Source organism: Meriones unguiculatus, chromosome 17 (genome assembly GCF_030254825.1).
Source record: "Meriones unguiculatus strain TT.TT164.6M chromosome 17, Bangor_MerUng_6.1, whole genome shotgun sequence".
NCBI lineage: Eukaryota > Metazoa > Chordata > Mammalia > Rodentia > Muridae > Meriones > Meriones unguiculatus.
Window position 1 is genome coordinate 42,074,719 of NC_083364.1, and position 6,534 is coordinate 42,081,252.

Genomic DNA, 6,534 nt, shown 5'->3' on the forward strand with positions numbered 1-6,534 from the left:
TGCATTTCAGGAGGTGCCTCTCATACACTTCTGCTCATCCGTCATTGGTTTCTTCTTACTCTACCCTTTCCTCTTCCTGTCTCTGGCATCACTAGTTGTGCTGCTTTTCTTTATAAAGACACAGTGACTCCTGTGGTTACTGGAGTATCCTGAGGAGCCTTAGCCCTAGTAACAATGGTGGGCTGAGAATCTCGGTGTCAGATGGAAGGTGTCAGTGGTTGGGGACCTTTGCAGAAAGCCTCATTTCCTTGAGTCTGCACACGCTTCTATGATGTGCAAGGACAGTCCCATTTCACATTTCAGTACATGTCACTTCTTGGGGTCGTGGGAGACTTAGAGCAATGCACCCAAATCGATCTCTTCTCTAGGGGATACCAAGCCCCATCAAGGTCTCCAACTAGCACCCCTGTTCTTTGATGCTATTGTTCAAGTGTCCTGTGGACTCTTGTTTTTTTTTAGATTGAAGCCCAACACATTTCTGGTAACTACCGGGTTGAGGAAGAGAAGATTCAGGAGGAGAAAGGAGGCATGCCCGTGGATGATATGATCCCAGTCTCCGACTTCTTGTAAAGGCTTTAAAAAGCCCAAGCTGATTCTGCACAAAGTCGTGGAGATGGGAATGGAATATTAAGTAAATCAAAAGGAAAGAAAATGTGTGTATGTATTGCAGACATTAACTCACCCAGGCAGACAGAGGGAAGACTCCCATCTTCAACGAAGGTGGCAAGCTTGTTTCTAGTGTTGTATTAAATGAACTGCTACACAGTGCCCATTGGTTAATGACTTCTAGTAATCTACTTTGAAACATATGATCAATAACAGAAGGAATGGGTTTAGCTTTTGTAGTTATTTGAGTGTGTCTCCCTAAACAATGTGCCTACTGAGAGGCAATTGGGTCAGTAGGGCTCTTCCCTCAGGAATGGCTAGATGATTGCTGTCATTATAAAATGGCAGGTTTGGCTACTTCAGGGTCTCTTTCAACATCGCTTTGCCTTTCCATGGGAGGATACAAGAATACAGCCCTTGCCAGATGCTGGTTCCTTGATCTTGGATTTCCCAATCTTTAGAATCATGAGCTGGTAACTTCTGTTCACTGTGATATCCAGGTTGAGTCATTTTGTTAGATCATCACATATGGCTAACAGAGTCCTACCTTTGTGTTTGGAGTCAACTTGCTATCTTGTTTTAATCTCTCCCAGGTGTTCCCGGAGACAACACTTGTTTGAGGAACTAAACCACTCAGTTTGGAAATTTTAAGTAGATTTGTAGCATCGGGAGGAAGGATGGGAGCATGGCTCAGGTACTGGGCTTTTCAGATATGGCCACTGGAATACTCCCTCAAGGGATGGCTACAGTAGGGGAAAGAAGTGTCAGGTTACTGTTGATTTCTTGGACTCGTGTTAACTCGTTCTGGAGATATTTTTATTCCCTCAACTTGCTGTCCAAGCATGAGGAGATAGACACAAAAACTTTTGTCCTCTCACATTACATGGAGCTGGCATCAGATATAGTTGCCTTTGTAGGAGGCATAAAGATGAACATGTCTTTCCAGAAACGGCTCTGCCTTGGGCTTTTGTTGGGTGGCTGGAAGAAACTCTTATTTCCTTCCCCTGCTTCTGTGTTTTTCCGTTCAATGATGGCTCCTCCCCATGAGAGTGGTGATATGTGCAGCATTAATCTTTATGCTGTGGCTGTGTGCTTAGGGCAAAGTGGACGAGGAGAACTCTCAGCCTGCTTTGTTTTCATAATCCTCACACGCAGAACTTTCTTCCTGGTGGTTCCATTGCAACGACACTGGGATTTGCAATAAACCATTTAAGGTAATAAAGAGCATCAGTGTGTGCGTGCGTGTGTGTGTGTGTGTGTGTGTTTGTGTCTATGTACCCACCCACATACCTACCCACATATCTGACTACCAAACTCCAATCTATTAGGGAACTTGGTAGAGCAATGGTGAGGATAGACATAGTATTTAGATGTTGGTGAACATTAGAGACTTACCTAGTATTCCAAATCACTCTACTTTTAGCATGACTTGTAACCCAGGACATGGGATAGGTATGAACAATTAGGGGAGATGCACCAAACATTTCATTTCTTTGACAAGTCTCTGCTTTCTTCAGTTCCCATGCCTTGAAAGTCTTTTGAGATTAAAAAGGGCATAGCGTATGTCTTTGAAACATCCAGTGATTCATTAGGGTGGGATTTCTATGCTCAAGAAAGAGGATAGGAAGGAACCTTATGTCAGTCATTAAGCAGTCAGTCATCTCTCATCCGCAAAGCCACCCCGCTTTGTGATGCTCTAATTTCATTTATCCTTGGCCAGCTGGATCACTGCTAGCATTGCCACTAGGGGGCGCTAAGAAAGAGCTGGAGAGGCTAGAAGTATTTTGATTTTTCGTTTTCTGATTGACACCCAATAAAATGTCTTCATGCTGGTAACAAACCCTTCCTATAGGAGCTTCTGGGTTTGATTTTCAGTTTGTCCAGCATCTAGATGACTGTTTTCATTTTGTTGTCGTGCAAATTACCGCTACCAACCACCTGGAACCTCCTTGGAGCTCTGTGTCCCTCCTATAAGTTTTTTCTTCTCCTTCTATAAGTTTTAATAACTATAAACCCTTCCTTTAGTTCCTTCAGCCATCTAGATGATAGTCATTTTCTGTAGTTGCTGGATTATTATAATGTTCTTTTATTCTTTTCAGTTTTCTGGTTGGTGGTTTTATACAATCCTTTATAATAAATACTCTCTGTTCAGATTTTATCTGTGCTTTGCCTTAACTGATGTAAGATCTTATCTGAGCTTGTTCCTGGAGATAGACTGAGGATTTTCAGACAAGGGCAGCATCCGAGCCCTTGAGGCTCACAGGAACAGCTGTGGGCCTTCTCATATTTTCAGTTCCCCAGGACCATTGCGAAGAGGGATTAAAGAGATCCTGCCTTATACAGCGGCTCCCACTGAGAGCCATCTCTTTCCAGATGTTGTGTCTTTCTAGGGCAGGTAAAACTGAGCTAAGATAACTTGGCTGAGTGTTCGAGAAGGAAGAAAACCATGAAACATTGTGGAACATGATAGCTCTGCAGAGCTTCTGCAAAGCCACTGAGGACTGAGCCAGTGAGAACCGGTGCAAACAGTGAGGAATCCTCGAGAGCCCCTGGCCAGAGCACTTAGGAGACACTCACGGTTATTGAGCTCTGGTCCCTGCTCCGGGTCACCTCAGCAGGGTTTACATGTAACCAGAGGTTACTTGACCTGCAACTAGAAATCTGGAGAAAGCTGAGAACAACAATCAACAATGGCTAATGGCGGCATCTTCAATTTACTGATCATTAGCTATCTCTTTGTAGGTGCTATTTTGTTATACAGATGACATATGTATATTAATGGTATATGTACTATGAATCCATAGGATACATAATTCCCCTTTTGTAAAAGAAAAAAAAAATTGAAAAGGCTCAGCAATTCCCACAGTCATGTAGTTAGCAAGTTTGGGGAATGGGTTTTGGATCCAGGTCTATCTTTCTTGAATCTAAAATACTTAAGAGTAATTTTCACTCTCCCACTGTGCAGAAACTTATATAGGCAAAGAATGAATATTACAAGGAAGAGAAAGAGCAAAAACCATTTATTTGGTTATAGCTGCCTGGCTTCTAGTCTCTCCTCTCAGCCATCAATTAGTTCAGTAACACAATGTTAATTTTCAATAATAATAGGTATGCCTTATCTCTAGGCAGGTGAAGGTTGTTTGTTTTTTTTTCCCCTCCTTTGGGCTAAGTTACCTGTTACTTTGGTAACCAGAGCCATCACTCTGGGTGACAAATCACTTCTCTTTGCTCCGACTGACCTCTTTCTCTGCTTCCCGTCTGGATGCATTTATTCTATAGTAGCCTCAGAGAATTGGCTACACACCCTCCGTATGGATAGCACAAGCTAGAATTCGGCTCAAGTCTGTTGCATAAAATGGCGCAACGTTTGTCTATACACATTATGTGTTTGATCCTGTAAATACTGTTAATATCAAGCTTGTTGATTGTGTCGATATAAACTCATGGCTACTGGAGTAGCCCATTGTTATTGGCTGTCTTTAAACAAAAGTGGTACTTCCTTCTACCACGACAAAAGCTGGATCCATCTGTTAGGAACTGAAATGCACCTCACAGGCTCCTTCCCCAGCTGATGGGTCTATTTTGGGAAGCTGAGGTAGAAGCAGGCTGTGTAAGGACACCAGCAGCATCTTTGAAGTTTCTGTGAGGCTCCTGGCTCCTGCCATGCTTTTTCCGCTCCCCAATCTACCGTAATGGCGACAACCTCTACCATATATGCTCACGACCTTAATTGCTCCCCTGTGCCATCCTTGCCACGAAGGACTGAAACTCTCTGCCACCATGTGCCAAAAGAAATCTGTCCATCCTTGATGGTCTCTGTCTACTTTGTGGTCTCACCAATGCAGACGTCACTATTACACGACCAATAATTATTCAGTGCATAAATGTATGCATAGACAGACATGACCTCCTAACAATCTCAGGGTGTGAGGGAGGAGCCCAGTTGGGAAAAGGGACAGGGAGAGAGAATCGCTCTCTGCTCTCCTCCCATGAGTAAACAGACCCTTAGGAGACAGAAGCTGTGGTGAAAGGTCTACATTGCCTAAGTGATGCTTTGCGCTGGTGTCTATGAACTGTGGCTTCTGTTCTGCTGTGATTTGTAAGCTTTTCGATCATGACAAGGTACCGAGCAGCTAGGCTGCCTCCATGCCTTAGGCCACTGATGGTGGTGTCCGTGGGGCTATCTGATGGTTCCTGCTCAGTCCAAGAGCGGGTGTATGACTCTTTGATATTAGAGAAAAAAAAAAAAAACAAGAACATTGCTGCTTGTTATCAGGTATTTGTTTATTTACTAAAACTAAACTGTGATTTTTACTTTTACTTTGGAATGCGACTTTTTAAGGCTCACTTGGCATTTGGCATTGAGTGAAGAAGACTTGGATTTGACCCTTGGTTGCATCAAGTTGGTATCTGTGGGCACTTCATCACATAAAGTCCAAGAACCTCAAACAGAACACAGACCGAATTACCTCACGCAGTAGTTCATGCTTTTTTTTTTTTTTTTTTTTTTTTTAGGGTTTGGTTAGTCTCAAGTAACAGAAAACTTGAATCAAGTTAACCCACGTAATAAAGGGAATTAATTGCCGCATAACTGGAAGTGTTATGGTATGGGTTTGGTTCCTCAGACTACAATTTTGTCTTTTTTCCTTCTCTATCTCTCAGCACTTTCCTCATCCTACAAAGAGTTTCTTGTTGTTTTCCAGCTCAAGGACCAACCATTCGCTTTCTTGTCTGCATGGGCCACATATCCATGGGAAGCCACTGACAGCCTTTTGGAAGAGAGAGGTGGGTCTTTCCTTTAGCTCCCTTAGAAAACTCCAGTGTCCAGTCCCAAGGGCCCACATTGGAATATATTCTTAACCAACTGTAGTCTGAAGTGAGAACAGCATCTCTTTTCTACGTAGCTGATGTCTAGAAACAAGTTTGCCATGAGTTGTGTGGGTTGTGTATTCCACAATAAAAGTTTTGGTTGCTACTAAGAAAAGCAAGGAGAGATGAGACAGAGTAACATATAATACCTGTGACAGTCACACTGAGGATAAAATCAGGGGACTTATGGTTTTGATGATTAAAATTCAGTATTTGGCTGAGCCTCAAGGATGTGATGGAAATCCAACACTGATCTGCACTAGACCAAAGGGACTCCAGCCACTGAATTATGGGAGATTCTTACAACTCTATAAAGTTCTGTCTGCAGTATTAACAAAAGCAAAGCTACTGCAGTTTAGACTGGTTCAGGCTTGGACATTTCAGTGTCCTTTTTGTTTAGCCAGGAGGAGAGACGGATTGTTTTGAATCTTGCCCATGTCTAAAGCATGTGGAAGAATGCTGATCCCCAGGAGCACAAATCACTCTCTGCTTATAATATATTTGAATGAGCCTTTTCCATACCTGCAAATGCAGATTGGCCTGTGTTTACTGTTGCAAGAGACACCTTTTATGAAGATGTAAGCAGTGTGGGAATAAAATTATAGAAGGAGTTTTCAGTCCTGACCTCCTTGACTTTCTTGCTAATAAACTGTCAAGATAACACATTACCTTATACAGAGTACCTTAAAATATTCAAGACTTCACTGGTCAAATCCTTAACCAAAGGAAAGATAAATCTGTGTATAAACAGGTAGATTACCAATTTATACTGTCCGTTCCTTGTTTATCAGCTACTGAAGTTCAAGGCCACAATCGCTTGACTTTTATCCACCGGAAAGGTTAACTTGGTGTTTGGGATAAAGACTTGTAGCTCTTCAGTTTCTGACCTTGGAATGTCATTCAGACTATAAAGTCTCCTTCTAATGTAGCCTCAATAATTCAAAAGGCTTTTAATCTCCAAATTAACCAAATCCCGTTCACTGCCCTTGCCCAGGGCTCAGGGTAGACCTTTATCAGTTAATGAAATTTGACTGGAAATTTTTGAGGTTTTGATCATGT